Here is an 18,863-nt window from a genome sequence, read left to right on the forward strand (position 1 = left end):
GCCCGGAGGAAACCCACGCAACCACAGGGAGAATGCGCAAACTCCCACAGACACAGGCCCAGGCCCAAATCCATGTATCCGCACAGCTAGCAGTGCTAGTCACTGAGCTGTTGCGGCGCCCGTCTACCGGTCCAGGATCAAGCACACACACAGACACGAAGTACTAGGCCACTCCCAGAACTTCCAAGAGCAGCCCACGCACGACCCACTGTGTGCATGCCCCTCGTTTGACACGAGGTGAACCTCCACCTGCGGAATAAAAAGACAAAAACGTTAATCTTACAAGCCTGCTTTTCCGGTGTCTCCTGAGGTTCTAACCTTATTTAATAGCCCCTACCATAACCCTCCATCCTCGTTTCACTCATGTGTCTATCTAACTGAACCTTAAACGAGTCCAACGTTCCTGCCTCCACCACCCTACTCGGTAGCGCGTTCCATACCCCCACAACTCTCTGCGTAAAGAACCTTCCTCTCACTTCCAAGTTATACCTCTCCCCCCTCACCCTTAAGTCATGACCTCTCGTTTTTGTACCCAGTCTAGGGAGCAGTCTCTCACTATTAACTCTATCTATTCCCTTCAGTATCTTATATACCTCTATCATGTCCCCCCTCAATCTCCGTCTTTCCAAGGAGAAAAGTCCCAGTTTCTCCAACCTTTCCTCGTAACCCAGCCCCTCCATGCACCTATTTGTTATGTTCTGTCCCCTAGTTCTAGGTACCCTGACAAACAAAATAGCTGACCTTAATTTGTCCCAAAGGTTTCTCTTCATAATTGTGAGACACCACTAGTCACATTCCACTCAGAGATTATCCCTACTGTCTGTCCCTTGCAACTTCCTAGCCGGTCCAACAATCTGCGTTTAATTCCATCAGCTTTGACTTTGACTAGCATTCTCTTCTGAGGGACATAGTGCCTTCTGGAAATTCACATAAGTAACATCCATAGATATTTCCTTGACCATTTCTTTAATGACCCCCTTCAAACAATTCATTAGGTTCTTCAGACATGAACATCCTTTCACAAATCCACCCTGCACAGCAGAAAATTTAAGGTATTCAGTTACTCCCACCTCGATTATAGGCTAGTAATTTCCAGACAACAGATGATAGGCTAACTGATCTATAATTCCCTGAATTCTCCTCTAATTTTGCTTAAACAATGGAGTGACATAGGGTGGTATGGTGGCACAGTGGTTAGCACTGCTGCCTCACAGCGTCGGGGCACTGGGTTTGATTCCCAGCTTGGGTCACTGTCTGTGTGGACTTTGCACCAACGTCTGGTGTCAGGGGACTAGCTAGGGTCAATGCATGGGGTTATGTGGATAGGGCCTGTGGTCGGTCCAGACTCAATGGGCCAAATGGCCTCCTTTTGTTCTGTAGGGTTCTATGAAACCGGCAGAAATTACTAAATTACTACAAATTTCCTAAACAAAAGGAAGTGTTCCTGAATCGAGTGAATTTTGGTATATGTTGTTAGGGGGCGGGATTTTACGGCCTCACTCGGGCAAGACCGGAAATTCTCACCCAAGGTTAACGGAGATTTCTGTTGTCGGACCCTCTCCCGCGCCGATTCTGTGGCAGGTGAGGTGGTAGAGTTCTGGTCAGGATTTCTCCAATGTTTTCACCTACTCCTTTTAATCCCTATTTTCTGATGGTCTTGGAGTTTGGTCATTATTTTGTACCATAATTTCTTTATCACTGTTACTTTGCAAATGTTAACTTTGGAGAATCCACGTCCTTGATTCAATATTAGTTTCCTTGAGCTATCCAGTATGCTGTGCTTTTCCTCTACTGTAAAAATTAATGCAAAGTAATTGTTCAAAATGCATGCCATTTCTTTATTTTCATTTATAGCATCACCATGATCAACTGTTCCCTTGAAAATTTGGCATTTTTGCGTCTGTCCTAAGGATTGTAGGATGAAAAGCTTTAAAAGCTAATCTTATTCGTGTTTAGTTTTATCTTTCCTTTTAGCAGAATATGTTTTCTCTGCACTCTGAACACTGCTTTAATATTTTACAACGATGGTTCTTTACAACAATGGTTCTACTTTGTTATTTGCTGATATTCTTGCCCATTTTATTTTCTCAACCCTATTCTTAGTCTTTCAAAATCAACTTTTCTCCAATAAATTAACCTAGGTTTCATCGCAAATGTCTCTAAATTGTATTAAATTATGGTCACGACTGCTGAGATACTCCCCAATGTTTTATTCTCTTATTTGATCTGGCTCTTTCCAGATCTTATAGCAAATCATCACTTGTGTCACTCTTTATATATTCCAACTACATGTTTTTTTTTGGATGGTAGGGTTTTCTATCCCAAGACACAAAGAGACAGCAGGAGCTGCATCCCTATCATTCACAACAGCCCCATAACCACTTTATCTTCCGAGAAGCATTCATTGGTAAGAGATGGGACTTCCTGTTGGCCAATTGAATTGGCGGACAGCTCTGTAGTCCCAGCAATAGCAGTGGCGCAGATTAGGATTAAAATCAGATTCTAAGATCCCCAAGTTCTGGAGTCAAGCACCACGTATGTGTGGGTGGCTCACAGTGGGAGATGAACCCCAAGGGGTTAGGGTGAGCTGGGTAGGAGCCTTGATGGAGAGACTGGTGGGGGAGGAAGCGTAAGGGCATTTTCCCACCTTGGGACTGGGCACGTGCCCCTGAATTGCTCCTTCCAATACCAAGGTGGGAAACAACACTATAAGCAGCTAATAATTGGACAAAGGCTTCACATGGGACCAGAATGGACCCTAGGCCCTGTCCCCCTAATCTCCACCCCCATTGTATGCAGGCAGGGGAACAGATGGGGGGGGAGGGGTCCTGCAAACCTGCTGGATGGGGCATATAAAATTCTGCTGTTGGTCTATCGAACCTGAGCTGAAGGTATCACTAGTTTCTACCCTGTATGTCTCTCTGCTTTAACCAGGTGTCTGTACATGCATAGTAAGCAATAGCTGCTGCTGGGGTTGCTGGCCCTGCCTCTGTGATTGTGGAGCTGGAGAAACCCCACACCACTGCCTCAGAATTCCAAGCAAATCCAGAATATATAGACCCAAAGTCACAGGCAATGAGGTGGTATTCAAGGCAATTAGTATTGGGTGCACACAGTTGCTAATCCCAGTGGAAGTAGGGAGTCTAGAATGAAAGAACTGCCCCTGTCAGTGCAGGCGTTGCACTGTAGTTATGCACAGACTTGCCTGGATCACCTTTTGTGTCACTTGCATCACATTTATATCACCACAGTAAGTTAGAATCACAGAATCCTACATTACAGAAAGAGGCTATTCAGCCTATCGAGTCGGCAACAACCACAATCCCACCCAGGCCCTATCCCCGTAACCCCATGCATTTACCCTAGCTAGTCCGCCTGACACTCAGGTGAAATTTAGCATGATGAATCATCTCACGCATATCATTAGATTGTGGGAGGAAACCAGAGCACCTGAGGAAACCCACGCAGACACGAGGAGAATGTGCAAACTCCTCACAGGCAGTCACCCAAGCTGGGAATTGAATCGGGTCCCTGGTGCTATGAGGCAGCAATGCTAACCACTGTGCCACCATTCTACTGAGCACTCACTTTATCCAACCTGCTGAGGTGCAGACACAACATGGAATCCATAAGCTATTGGGAAAGAAAGAATCCATGTTAAACAGGCCTTCAGTTGCCTTTTTAATTGGCTCCGATGGTTCCCTGTCAAATCCCCGGCTGTTTCAGTTGGCCTCGGAAACCATCCCGAGGGCAGATGATACCAAAAGGTAGAAAATCTCAGCAGGTCTGGCAACATCTGTAAGGAGAGAAAAGAGCTGATGTTTTGAGTCCAGATGACCCTTCAAAGGGACATGCTGAGATTTTGCAGCGTTTTCTCTTTTGGTTTCAGATTCCAGCATCCACAGTAATTTGCTTTTATACTGAGGGTATATGATGCCAGGGTGCCAGTTTAACATTAATTTCAGGGATTTACCCACACTGTACATATCAGAAACTGCTTCTGCTTGGCTGGGACAATTCTGCCCAAAGAGTCAGCCGTAGCCCCTGCGCCAAAAGATTCTGAGTTCAATTCCTGCTCCAGGACTCGAACGCAGAAATCAAGGTTAATACGCCAATGCAGTTCTGAGGGAATGTTGCACTGTCAGAGGTGTGCCAATTCTGATAAGCTGTCAGCTTAAGGCCCTATCTGCCCTATCAGATGGCTATAAAATATACCATGACATGATTACAAAGAAGACCAATGGAGTTATCCCTGGCAGAAATGTATTCCTCAGTTGACATCACAAAACAGATTACTTTGTCGTTATCACATTGCTATTTGTGAGTGTTTGTTGTGCACAAGTTGGCCATCACTATATTAAGACAGTAACTAAATTACAGAAGTTGTGGGGTTGGTTTGGCTTAGTTGGCTGGACAACTAGTTAGTGATACAGAGCAGCATCAACAGTCTGGGTTCAATTCCGATCCCGGCTGAGTTTATTCATGAGTTTTACGTTTATTTATTTATTAATGGTACAAGTAGGCTTACATTAACACTGCAGTGAAATTATTGTGAAAAATCCCCTAGTCGTCACAGTCTGGCGCCTGTTCGGGTACACAGAGAGAATTTAGCATGGCCAATGCACCTTACCAGCTTTCAGACTGTGGGAGGAAACCAGAGCACTCAGAGGAAACCCATGCAGACATGGGGAGAACATGCAGACTCCACTCAGACAATGACCCAAGCCAGGAATCGAACCTAGGTCTCTGGTGATGTGAGACAGCAGTGCATGAAAGCCCGCTTTCTCAACTTTGCCCCTTGCCTGAGGTGTGGTGATCCTCAGGTTAAATTATCACCAGTCAGCTTATGATCATTGCTTTACGTGAGAGAAGTACTTCATTGGCATTTTGGGATGTCTGGTAGTTGTGAACAGTACTATATCAAAGAAGAATATTTTTCTCTTTGACATAAACTAGCCTGCATAGCCCAATCTATATGAAGGTTTTAAATCCCCATAAAAGTCAATATAGTCTAATCTCTGTATTTATACACTTTGCTGCTTCCTAGCTGCTATTAAGATGAGTGTGGTGGCTATACACAACTCCCACTACTGCCTTAAATCTTTTTTGATCTTATTCTCACCATAAAGTCTCCACAGCCTGCATTGTCTCTTAACGAACATTTTCTTATCATTGAAGTAGCACCATCCTTAATCTTTAAATTTACTCATTGCTCTTTCCCAGTCCCACTCTCTCCAAGTTCTCAACTTTTCACTGTTCAAGATGCACTCCATTCAGGTTGTGTTTTGTGCTTAAGCAGTTAATTATCTGCTTGTCAAATATTTGTCACACGATGGACTGAATCTTCCTCTGGGCTTGGGAGAACCCGGCCTGTAAACTTCAACAGTTTGCAAACTGCCATGTGTCATTTCATTGGCTATTTTCTTTCTTCCACGCTGGAGTTGGGTTCACATTATGATTTGTGAGCTGTGAACTAGCTCATGACAAGTGTGGGTGCAGAGGCAGGTTGGTTAGAAGGCCTGCCTCAGTTCTCCAAAAGAGAATCCCAGCTCCCATTTGTGTTTAAAGGCTTCCTAAATCTCAACCCCATACCCACACCACTTGGCCCACCTGATTACACATGTCACCCCATACCACCTCGATGCCCACATGTATCCTCCATGCTTCCTCACATCACTCACACCAACTTTATGTCCTTGTATCTCCCATGGCTCATTAGCTCACTCATTTCTTCTCTATGCTTCTGTGTATCCGGCATAGCCTGTATGCACAGTGTACAGACCTTGGATTCCCTGCAACATGAATAGAAAATAGTTCACATCCTTTGGGGAAATAAAAAAACTCACCATCTAATAAAAGCCTCTGTTTCACTGATTCTATGAAAAAATGCATTCTGCCATATCAAAAAATAACTTGATTCTAGTGCATAAATGGAGACGAATTCCCAGCTCTGCAAACCTGACGTTGGCCGCTAACTATTCTGAATTACCTTCTGGGGTGCCAGGCTGGATTAGAGGGTAGGCCCACCACTCCCAGAATAAGTGCAGAGGTTGCTAGCTGCTGTAGGTGGACTGGGTGGAAGGCCTACCTCTATGCTTCAACGCTTTGTTGAATTCAATTAAAAAAATGAACATTTTTTAAAAAATGCCTTCCAGCACTCACCTCCCTTATATCCCCACACACTCCTGATTCACCATTGATATCAATCTATGCTATCTCATGCCTCCTAGCTAGCTTCACGATCCTTATATATCTTATGCAACCCATGCCCTTTTACCCATCCCTAGTGGACCACTACTGCTCTAATGCTAACCCATTCCCCCAGCCCCCACCCTTTACCCCTCCATGTGAACTCACAAGTCCCAATGAGTTTTGACAGTTCCTTGGCCGTTTTGACAGTTCCAATGAGTTTATGTAGTTTTCACACACAATTATGTTCACTTTCAAAGATACCAAAGGGCACCTTATCTCTTCCAAAGGGAGTACCCTTGTTATCCAAATGAATCGACCAGGTTCAAACCAGCTCTTATCTTTTCTAATGTAAATATGCTAGGTTTGACCTCTTGGCATGCCAAAATTCCACTTCAGTTCAGGAAGCTGATCGTTTAAATACCCAGTTGCTTCTGGAAATTATGGACACGTGAACCATGGCCCAAACCCAGACCTGTCCTTGAAAAAATGGATAGTACCATGTTCAGGGACAGAATTTAGGATTTTTGGGCTCATCCACCTTTCTCCATCATGGGGAAAATCTGGACCACAATCTGTTACAGCTTTTTAAAACTGTCATCCATTCTCAGATGAATGGAACACTTAATGATCTGAAACTCATTTGCATTTAAATCTCAGTGAAGAATTGAAAATGGCCATAATGTAAGGGAGCAGGTGGCTTGATATTTTTAAGTGTCAAAAGCATTTTTTTTAATCAGCCAGAGCTTTCTAAGTCTCAGTAGAAGAGCAGACAGCACAAGCTGAAAGGACATATTGGTACATTTTTCACCACATTATGTTTGGACAATCACTGTGATGCATGGGGGCAAATTCATAAAGCTAGCCAACGTAAGTTTGAACTTACTTTTAAAGGACAGACCCCAATGATGAATCACTGCATTAAAAGCACATCTACACTGCAGCGCAGGACCTACTGGTGACATTTGCAGGTGTGATAACACTTAAAAGTTTACCTTTCAGAATGTTCCAGAATCTTCAACAGGCATTTCATTTCTTCATGAATTCTCCAACCTGGCATGCTTTTAATTGGCTTCCAAAATCTGCAACTGCAGACAAAACTGGGGTGCAGGAAGAAATGCTATTTTGGGGCCCCTTTTTGAAATGGATGTGGTTGTGCATTTTGCATACTTGCAGGATTGGGAATGCGGAGGGAAATCAAATTTCCTTTAAAACAATTGCAGAATATGACTATTTGTGTACCCAATCCAATCTCCGTACCCTGACAGAAATTTGTCCTGTTGTGTCAAGTCTGTTTTCCAGTTTGAATACCTCTGCAGATATTTGTCTGCGACAAATTAAGAAATTTAAGTTGTAAAGACAGAAAACATGAGCAGTTGTATAATTTTTCATAAAAGATAGACAAATTGTTTTGTAGGCTGTATAAATCAGGAATTAGGCCAATGTTTTGAATGTTGGACAAACAACTGAATTTAAAGCATTGACATAGCGTACAATTCTTGGTAATAGCACAGAAATCATAATTAAATTAGAATTCTAACTGTGCAAGCTGCATTTTTTTTAAAATTGCCTACATAATGATGCTTCATATTTTAAAATGTCATAGATTATGGATGCTGATGGAATATCTCATTTCAGAGGAAATACACCATAAATGTAGAAGCACGTTGATATTCATGCGATATATTTCTAACTGTCATTAAACACTAAATATCACACTGGATATGACTGATAATCTTCAAACTTTTACTCCCTAAGCCCTGTGTTTTCTTTATATCAACACAATGCAGTAATTATCTGGTTTTGTAAATTAGAAGGATTGCATTGTTATGATGATTATTTTTGGTCTCATGTACATCTGCAACCATCAGTTGTATAAATGGAGCTATCTGAACAAGCTAGAGATAGTGCATTTAAAATAATAAAACATTCAAGCAAACCAGATTTTTGTTGGATTCAGGAAATACAACTGACATTAGCGGCACATTAACATGTTAATTTATAACATTTTTGAGACTACTTGGCTCAAAGTGTTTTGTCAAGTTATTTTCACTGTAACTGTAATGATGTTGCACTGAGAATTTTCTTCACCAAGCAACATCTGCTAAAAGTGATTATTTGCCCCATGGAATGTAATGTTAAAATCTATATCCATTTTTGAGTTTCATTGCTGCACTTATTCTTGACAACTCCAATTAAGAGTAGCACTTTAATTCTTTAGTTTGCATTGGAGCCAAATAAATGGTCAAAATTTTACAGCCCCCACTGGTAGGTTTAGTAGTGGAGGGCTCATAAAACACAGTATATGGCATGCCCGACAGCCACTGCCTGCCCTTAAGCTCTGTCCCATTTTATGTGCAGTGGTGCAGGCATCAAGCAGTCCGCCTGCGCTTGGGCCTATTGGGGTCCTTAGTGGCCAATGAATGGCCATTTAACTGTATCATCCCATCCCCACCACTATTTTACCCAAGATAAGGGGAGACCCACATCAACTGGACAGCCTGGCTGCTTTAGTTGCAAGGTTTAGTGTCGGGCAAAGGAAGTTTTCTGCTTTGGGGTCCATTATGTCCATCAAGGCACCACCCTCCAGTGTTATCCCCACTTTAGGCCCTCCCTCGGAGCTCTCAATCCCGGCCTTCCTCTCCCATTTTTAGGCCCTATCAGTATCCTTGACTTAGTTTCAGCCTGGCCTCTTTTAGATACTCTTGTTCAGAGACTGGCTGTAGTCCCAATATTGCCTACTGCTCGAACCATGCACTGACTGGACTACAGAATTGCTGACCTTCCAGTTGGCTGGTAGCTCTCATTGGCAGAACATCAATGCCAGATGGGGGTGGAAGTCTTGCCCTTAGCTAGTTAACATGCAGCCAAACGTCAAACAGCTACACGACAGATGGTATCGGTGGGGATGCATTCTCTGCCGACTCTTCAGGTGGCAGATGGGGAAGTCTTGTCATTTGAAAAACCCTGGCTGATGTTGTGAATCAAATATTTATTGAGAAACTTCTAGTTAAATAGCAGTCCTGCTATGCTGTCTTTTAAAATGTGTGTGGGTTTATTTTACAGGTCTGCATATTCTATTTAGATATTCCATCTGTATGTTGCCTTATTAAAGATAAATTCACACAGCAAACTTTTTTTGCAATCGAGCAATTTCTTTACTTTTTATGTTACATTTGAGATCTTCCAACTACGTATTTTACCCATCTGAAGTGCCTATTTAAGATATTCTGCATTTAATGATGTAGTGGAGTTATTATTATTCTTGAGTGACTTAAGAAATGGGTAAATACTGCATCTCAAGTTTTAAAAAATGAGTAAACATTTAATAAGTGCACAAAAATTGTCTTTAGAAAATATATATCTTAGTACAAGATAAAGAGTTGCATTTACTACAAACTACAAAGTTCAGATAGACACTTTGTTATCCTGACATAAAATAATTTAATCTTTCATAAGTTGATGGTAGAGTTTGTTTTTTTTTGACAACATGCAGTGTGGGCAAAATATCTTATTGAATACTAGAAAAATTGAAAATATTTTACATTAATTTAATGATCAGTAAATAGAGAAAGAGTATGCTAACATGCACTATGTTTTCACATTAACACTGAGGGCCTGATTTTATCATTTTCTTTCTAAGTGCTGATTCTGGGCACAATTCAGATCCGACTTGGAAATCTGCTTCCAGGCGCCCCGATATGAACTCAGCCTGAAAAAAAAATCACAGGTCCCATTCGCATTGTGGGTGGGGCTAAGCGTGCCCAAAACGATTGGAGCTCTGAACTGCGCATGAGCAGTTAGAAAAACATTTGAAAAAGTGCAGCTGTGTCAGATCATTCCTGGGCCGCAGGAAGCAGAGAAAGCGACCTGGGAGCGAAAAGCGGGAGCGATAGCCCCCACAGACATCACTGTCCCCCTTATCCACCCACCCACCCCAGCTACCCAAACTGATCACGACCTCCTGCCCCCTTCCCCCCACCGATTGCTCACCGAGTGGCAGTGGAACCACCTGCCCCTGCACCTCCACACTCCCCCCCCACCAGAGATCCATCTGCTCCCTCCCTCCATTCCAGTGAGTGATCAGGCCTCCCCCCCACCAGAGATACATCTTACTCGCCTCCCTCCTCCCCCAGAGAATGATCCGGCCTCACTCCCCTCCTCTCCCCCAGAGAACGATCTGTTCTCACTGTCGCCACCCCCCCCCCGCCCCCTCGCCTCTCTCCTCCCCCCCACCACCGACCTGAGTCAAAGAGCTGTTGGAAGTTCTGAACTCACCTCTTCAGCAGCTGGAGCACCCAATTCAGACTTTTATTTAGCAAGTTCATTTTGGGGGAAATGCTGATAAAGTTGGATGGGTAGTTTCTTAATTCAATTTAAGTGCACGCAAATGCATTTAAATTGCCATTGCATCCATTTTGGGCACGATTTGGATCATGGTCATTCCTGGGTCTCAGTAAAGTAGGCATCTGCGCAAACGTGGGTACAAATCACATTAATGGTCTCACACCTGACTTTACCACGTTTTCACGCCTATGACAATGGTCAAATAGGGCCCTTAATTTACTCTCATCAAGGGAAATATCAGTCTCCCTGTCCAATTTATTACAGTTTATTTGATGCTTTGTGCTCACACAAGATGCTCAAACAATGCCCCACCTCCAATATAAAGTAACTGTTCAGAAACCACAACCACATTTACTACAGTGTTGTGAGTTAAAATGTGCATTTAATATATAAACCTTAATTATACAATAATGCATTTATATTATTAATTCACCCTGAAAATACACTTCTAACATTAATCTCCTTTCTTCCTTATATTTGCTCTGATATGTTTGCCATAACTTTCTTTCCTTATCTAATCTAATCTTCTAACTCTCCCCTGTGAATACGTAACTTAAAAAGAACACCCCTCTTTTATTTTTGTCCGGTCCACCCACTTTAAAGAAACTTTCAAAAACAATTGACTTTAGGGGTTGCTAGTTCATGCACAAGATTTTTTCATGCAAAATGGCACAGCAAAGCGCAAAGTACTGCAATCCAATGATGGAATTCACAATGTCAATTCCATCCATAATGAATAAATTCATCTGCAATGCAGTTAAAGCTGGAAAATATACATCAAACTTAATATATTAGAAAGACGCAACAGAGGGTAGATTATGAATTTTATTTCACATATGATTCCAGGTCTGCCTGATTAATGATGGTACATTATTTTACAGGTTTGCATATTCTATTTAAATATTCGAAATGCATGGTTGCCTTATTAAAGATAAATTCACACAGCAACTTTTTTTGTAGTCGAGAGATTTCTTTATTTTACTTTTTATGTTGCATTTGAGATCTTTCATAAAAGTTAAATTTTTAACTGTTTGTTTTCTAATGTAATTTCAGTGTATTTCCAGTCAAATTACTTTCTACTCAGATTATGCATGCATCCTGTTTATTTATCAATCTATTTACCTCTTTATTTAGTATTTTTCTATTTGTTTGCCTTTTTATTCTCCATTCACATTCAGGCAAATAATTAGAGCAAATCATGCTTGAGTGAAAATATATGTACAATGAATCAAATTAATAGGGTCCACAGATCTTTCAGAAAATGCATATTTAAAAAAATAATTCCCATACATACCTCATCAATTTGTCTGTATTTAGGGTTAATGCTCACTTATTTCAAATTAATACTCATTAATACACACTTTAGTGTATTTATTATAAAAATAAATAAAGTTTATTATAAAACTAAATAGTGCATTAGTGAGTATTAACCTTAAATACAGATAAATTGATGAGGTATGTATGGAAATTTTTTAAAATAGGTATTTTCAAAAAGATCTGTGGACAAGAAAGAACAATTAACAGTTTCATACAGATGGAAAAAGCCTCTTAAAGAGACAAGCACATATATGCAATCTTGCAAATCTTACTTTCAAAGTCAAATGGAATGGATAGGTTCATCTAGAATCAGGAAAATCAAGGGAGGTTATCTACTGTTGGGGGAATATAATAAAGGAAATACTCAGTACTCTGTGGTTGTGTCATTAAGGTTTATAAGATGGTCAAAGTCTGCCGTGGCTTATGGGCAATATACCGTGTGACCAGGTACAAAACCAAGCAGAGCAAATTGTTCCAGGTTTGATTCCTGTTCTGCAATGGGTTAGCTGATATCAGCTGAATAATTGTAGAAGTGTTAGTTTCTTGTAAAATTCCACCTTTGAGATCATGTTATATGTTGATTGTGACTGGGAAAGAAATGATAGCTGAGACATCGCTGGCACAGTGATTAGCACTGCTGCCTCACAACGCCAGAAACTCAGGTTCAATTCCCGGCTTGGGTCACTGAATGTGTGGAGTTTGCACATTCTCCCCGTATCTACCTGTGTTTCTTCTGGGTGTCCTCCCACAGTCCAAAGACATTTGGGTTAGGTGGATTGGCCATGCTAAATTGTCCCTTAATGTCAGGGGGACTAGCTAAGGTAAATACATGGGGTTATAGGGATAGGGCAGTTGGTGACTAGTGGAGTGCTGCAGGTATCAGTGCTGGGGCCTCAACTGTTTACCATTTACATAGATGATCTAGAGGAGGGAGCTGAGTGTTGGGTAATGAAATTTGCTGATGACACGAAGATGAGTGGAAAAGCAAATTGCGTGGAAAGTGCGGAAAGTCTGCAGAGAGATCTGGATAGGCTGAGTGAGTGGGCGAGAACCTGGCAGATGGAGTATAATGTTAGCAAGTGAGAGGTTATCCACTTTGGTAGAAATAATAGTAGGAGGGATTATTATTTAAAGGGCGAAAAGCTGCGGCGTGCTACGGTGCAGAGGGACCTGGGGGTTCTTGTACACGAATCACAAAAACTCAGTCTGCAGGTGCAGCAGGTGATCAAGAAGGCGAATGGAATGTTGGCCTTTATCACAAGGGGGATAGAATATAAAAGCAAGGAGATCTTGCTGCAACTGTACAGGGCACTGGTGAGGCCGCAACTGGAGTACTGTGTGCAGTTTTGGTCACCGCATTTGCAAAAGGATATATTGGTCTTGGAGGGAGTGCAGAGGAGGTTCACTAGGCTGATACCAGAGATGAGGGGGTTAGCCTATGAGGAGAGATTGAATAGACTGGGTCTGTACTCGTTGGAGTTTAGAAGGCTGAGGGGGGATCTTATAGAGACATATAAGATAAAGAAAGGGATAAATAGGATAGAGGTAGAGAGATTCTTCCCACTTAGAAAGGATAGCAGAACGAGAGGGCACAGCCTCAAAATAAGGGGGGTGCAGTTTAGATCGGAGTTGAGGAGGAACTTCTTCACCCAAAGGGTCGTGAGTCTCTGGAATTCTCTGCCCACTGAAGTGGCGGAGGCTACCTCGCTAAATATATTTAAGTCACAGGTAGATAGGTTTCTGATAGACAAGGGAATTAAGGGTTATGGGGAGAAAGCAGGAAAGTGGAACTGATCCACTTCAAATCAGCCATGATCTTGTTGAATGGCGGGGCAAGCTCGAAGGGCTAGATGGCCTACTCCTGGTCCTATTTCTTATGTTCTGTCCTTATAAGGGCCGAGGTGGGATTGTGGTTGGTGCAGACTTGATGGGCTGAATGGCCTCCTTCTGCAATGTAGGAATTCTATGATTCTTTGCATGAATGATGACAAGTTTATTGGATGTCCATAACTATGTATTGCTATATAAGACTACAGGTGGAAGTCTTCCATAAACCAGCAAAATCTAGTTTTGGGCAGGTGAAGTGACAATGATGAGAAATGAAAACTTGGCTCCTGCACAAAATAACGGCAGGGTTCTCAGTCCAGGACCTCCTCCCTGCATTATATACAACCTTGCCAGCACACTGATGATGGACCTGCACGGTGACTAAACACATCAGCCATGCCTGTATCTCAATGGGAATTATAATTGCTGCCAGCATTTATTGGACTGGCATCAGGGTTCTGTCATTCTATCAGTGTGCTCACTGCACCTTTGAGTTAGGTTTGGTCCCCCATCTCATTGGATTCTGCCTCTAGTGACATTGAAGAGTTCGAGTAATGAAGGATGCCGCAGGATCAAGCGAGGTTAAACCTTCCCCACTTCATCACCCTGACATGATCTTGGTCACTGAGAGCGAGTGAGTTGCTATCAGCCACACAGGAGTCAGACATTCAAAGAAGTCTTTAGACTGTCCTCCCTATAAAACATCATCCTGCAATGTAGGGACAATGGGCTGTCACTTTATTTTTCCTTTTCTTCCCTCCTGTCTATAAGCAATGAGTTAGACATCGAGATCACCAGGCTCTATTCACTGCAGTATTAAAGGGAGAGACTTGATGGTCAGAATTTGTTTGCTGAGGACTTCATCCGTTCATCATCTGCAACTGTCTCTCAAAGCCCAAAGCTAATCTTTCACATGTTTTTCCATTTGCTTTGCACTTGTCTTCAACCCAACTCCACTCACCCATAATTGCATGCAATATTCAGTCCATGCTGATTCCCCCCACCCACCCTGTACTGGAGCCTGTGCCCCAGGCTTACTTTCCTCCAATTCAGTCCTGCACTGAAGCCCAGGTCTTTTTTTGGGCAGGTGGTGTTTGAATGACACTGCAAATAACAGCAGCTGATGTTATGCTTTCTATTAGAATTTCATTTCTGAGACACATTTGTGTTACGCTTCTGAAATATGTACCCTAATTTGTACTTTTGAATTAGCTTGGTGTTTTTGCATTATTAGTTACTGTATTTTGTTAATTTAAACTCCAAGAGCATTTGTGTGCTTAATTCTCCTAACATGAGTCTGAAAGATTTGATGCTGTGGAATGTGAATATAGCTGAAAAGAGACATGCCACTTAAACTTTTCATCTTGCACTCATCAGGACAAATGAAAGAATGTCAAACTTCAAATGGTCCACTACAATTTATGTTAGAGAAGCTGTACAGACAATAACCCAGTTGAAAGTGTAGCCACTATTGTATTTTCGACATATGGGCCCTGATTTTACCATTGTGATGCGCCCATTTTTGGGTGTAAAAACTTGGTAAAATCGGGCCTGAGGCAAGTAGTGCAATCTGCGTCCAAATCCATGCTGGTTCCTCCTTAACCAAGGCCCGCACCTGAAACGGGTGCAATGGCCATTTAAATGTATTTACATGCATTTAAATTGACTTAATGGGCTGCACGCCCAACCTTATCAGCACTTCCCCCTTTACCACTAAATTCGCCCACCCAGAATTGGCGCGAAATGACTCCCTGCTTGAGATTGGTGGGGAGGGGGGAGGAGGAGGGTGGAAGGGTGGGTCCGCTGCCACTCTGCCTCAGAGCAATGAGGGAGAAAGGGGGTTCGCTGCCACTCTACCTGAGATCAGTGAGGGGGAAGGGGGGTTCGCTGCCATTCTACCTGTGACTGTTGGGGAAGGGGTGGGGGGGGGGAGCTTCGCTGCCATTCTACCTGTGACCAGTGGGGAAGGGTGGGGGGGTCCATTGATATTTTGCCTGAGATCAATGAGGAAGAAGGGCGAGTCCACTGCCACTCTGCCTGATATCGATGGGTGGGAAGGAGGGGAGAGGCTTGTGATTGGTCTGGGTGGTGGTGGGGGTGGGGGATAAAGGAGTCATTAATATTGTGAGAGTGGGGAAACGTCTATTGGGGCCAGGGGAGGCATTATCCTGCCCAGGAGAGAAGTGGCAGGGGAGCCACATTGTATCTTTTGTTTTTCTGTGCATGCATGATTGGAGGTGCCGATCAAAGCTGCAAGATTTTGGGTGGTTAAACACCACCCACAGGCTTGTGCAACAGGATTCAGAATCTCTGATATTTTTGCAGTCTGAGTGTATATGGGGGTGTCTGAAAACAGGTCTAAAAGTCGGATCTGAAACACCCTCAGTTTCATGTCCACCCAGCACTTAGAATCAAAATTGTAAAATAGGGTCCTTGTGGTCTAACTAATTCCCACATCACATGGCCTGACTATGAGATGTAGACCAGATAATTTATTTTGGATAGTTGGTTGATTATATGTGGTGGCCAAACACAAGGATAACTCTCCAGATAGGTATCATGTTATAATAGTAAAATTTACAAATATTTTCAAATGTGTGTAAAATGCTGAGGAAAAACATAGAAGTTTATAATAAAGTAATGCATAACTTTGCATTATTTATATCGATCATGAAATAGCAGTTAGTATGTTATTTTTTATTATTCATTTATGGGATGTGGCTATTGCTGGCTAGGACAATATTTATTGCCCATCCCTAATTGCAATTGAGAAGATAGCAGTGAGCTGTCTGCTTGACCCGCTGCTACTTTTGAGGAGTACATATACCCAGAGTGCTGTTTGGGAGGGAGTTTTAGAGACAGAGTTCCAGGGTGTTGACCCAACAGCACTGAAGGAACAGCAATATAAGTCAGGTTGGTGAGTGACTTGCAGAGTAACTTCCAGGTGGTGGTGTTCCCTTGTGTCTGCTACTCTTGTCCTTCTTGATGGTCGTGGTCATGGATTTGGAAGCTGTTACCTAAAGAGTCTTGGTGAGTTCCTGCAGTGCATCTGGAAGATTGTATGTACTGCTACAATTGTTTGTTGTGTTGGAGGACGTGAATGTTTGTGGAAGAGTTGCCATCAAGTGAGTTCCTTTATCCTGGATAGCATCAAACTTCTTGAGTGTTGTTTGAATTGCTCCAGGCAACTGGAGAGCATTCCGTCACTCATCTGGGTTCTGCTTCGTAGATGGTGGACATGCTTTGGAAAGTCAGGAGGTGAGTTATTTGTCACAGGATTCCCAGCTCTGACCTGCTCTTGTAGCCAGAGTATTTATATGGCTTGCCCAATTCAGTTTTTGGTCAACAGTAAACCCCAGGATGTTGAAAGTGGGGATTCAGCAATATCAAGTATCAAGGGGCGATGGTTCAGTTCTATCCTGTTGGAGATGACCATTGCCTGGCACCAATGTGATACGAATATTACTTGCCACTTGTTAGCCCAAGCCTCGATATTGTTCAGGTCTTGCTACATTTGGATATGGATTGCTTCAGTAAATGAGGAGCTGTAAATGATGCTGAACATTGTACAATTATCAATTCTGGCCTTATGATGGAAGGTAGGTTATTGATGAGGCAACTAAAGATGCTGATTGATAGTACTGTTGGTCATCCCATCCACTACTTTACTGATGATAGAGAACAGATTTATGAGGTGGTAATTGTTCAGCTTAAATTTGTGTACTGGACATACCTGGGAAATGTTCCAATTTGCAAGGTAGGTGTCAGTGTTGTAGCTATACTGGAACAGCTTGGCTAATGACATAGCATGTTCTGGAGCAAAGTGCAATTGCTCTGAAAAATATTAGCTTGGCATTTACACAGATATTTGAATGCTTAATAAATTTAATTGCCCACATAGTTAAATCATTTGATTATTTTCTTTTGTTCCTGCTTTAATGTGCACTTCGAGGTAGCAGGTAACAAACGTTTCTATGTATGCATACAGTAAGATCACGTAACCAGTTTCCGTTCTTTATTTTATGCAGTGGGTATGTTATGTTTTTATATATGATGAGAAAATTTCATCCTGAAGATAGTGTTTTTTGGATGAAACATTAAACCAAAGCCCCTTCTACCCTTTCAAGTGGACATAAAAGATCCCATGGTAGTTTTGTGAAGAAAAACAGGGAGTTATCCTCAGTTGCTTGGTGAACATTGATCCTTCAATCAACATCACAAAAACTCTTGGTCATTATCACATTGTTGATTTTGGAATTTGCTGTGCACAATTTTTGGATAAGGTCAAGCATCAGATCAAGGCCAAGATGCGATGCAATGCCTTATCTTGTCATCTTGGATCTTGTTTGTGTCTCTTGTGGGGACCATAAATTAGATTGGATTCAATTGGATTTTGAATTTGGTTTTGGAGCAAACAAGGAATGGATTTGTGTTCACCTGCTCCACTTTGAGCATTGACTTGTAACTTTAAGGATGGAGTAAAAAAGATTAGCTGCTATGCATCCCACAAGTGACTGCACTTCAAAAATGTCTCATTGGTTGTAACGCACCTTGAGGCGTTCAGTGGTCATGAAAGCTCAGTATAAATGCATTTTTTCATTAACACCATAGGAATGGTATATGAAAGTAGGAGATAAATCAATTTTGACATTTGAATTGTCTCTTCTTGATTATTTTAGATAAATATATGCCCCTCAACCAGACTTTTTAAAAATAACCTAATATTTAGGAAAGAGTGAGTAAATGTGTTTTTATTTTAAAGTCTAATTCAGTGCTTGTGAGTTTTTAATCAATTTAGATATCTTTGATTTTGCATTCTAGTCCTTGAGAAATATTTCAATTGTATACAAAATACATTAAAATAACTAATATATGTTGTCAGATATTTTAAATTAATACATTTCTCAGAGCAGCAAACTGTAATTTTTACATTAAAGTATTTTACAATAGTGTTAAAAACACAAATACATTTTTAATTGAAAAACATGGGTTTGAAACATTTGAACTTTTCATTTCATCTCCATCTTAAGGATATGCATTTTCATGCATCAAGATGCATTTTGAAATCTTAGGCTTATCATTAGCTGTTACTTGATATTAATAGTGCACATTAAAATGTTATACATTATTACAGATCTATAATATTGCAGTATTATCGAGGTATAAGAAAATAAATTGCCTAG

General features: G+C 41.7%; 1 protein-coding gene across 2 annotated transcripts in view; it reads left to right on the top strand.

Annotated features, from left to right (window-relative positions):
- LOC145351504 (glutamate receptor ionotropic, delta-2-like) overlaps nucleotides 1-18,863 on the top strand; it is a 380,118-nt gene that overhangs the window by 291,154 nt on the left and 70,101 nt on the right. The window lies entirely within an intron of this gene.

The sequence above is a fragment of the Carcharhinus amblyrhynchos genome, chromosome 13, assembly GCF_965287045.1.
Source record: "Carcharhinus amblyrhynchos chromosome 13, sCarAmb.v2.hapA, whole genome shotgun sequence".
Taxonomy (NCBI): domain Eukaryota; kingdom Metazoa; phylum Chordata; class Chondrichthyes; order Carcharhiniformes; family Carcharhinidae; genus Carcharhinus; species Carcharhinus amblyrhynchos.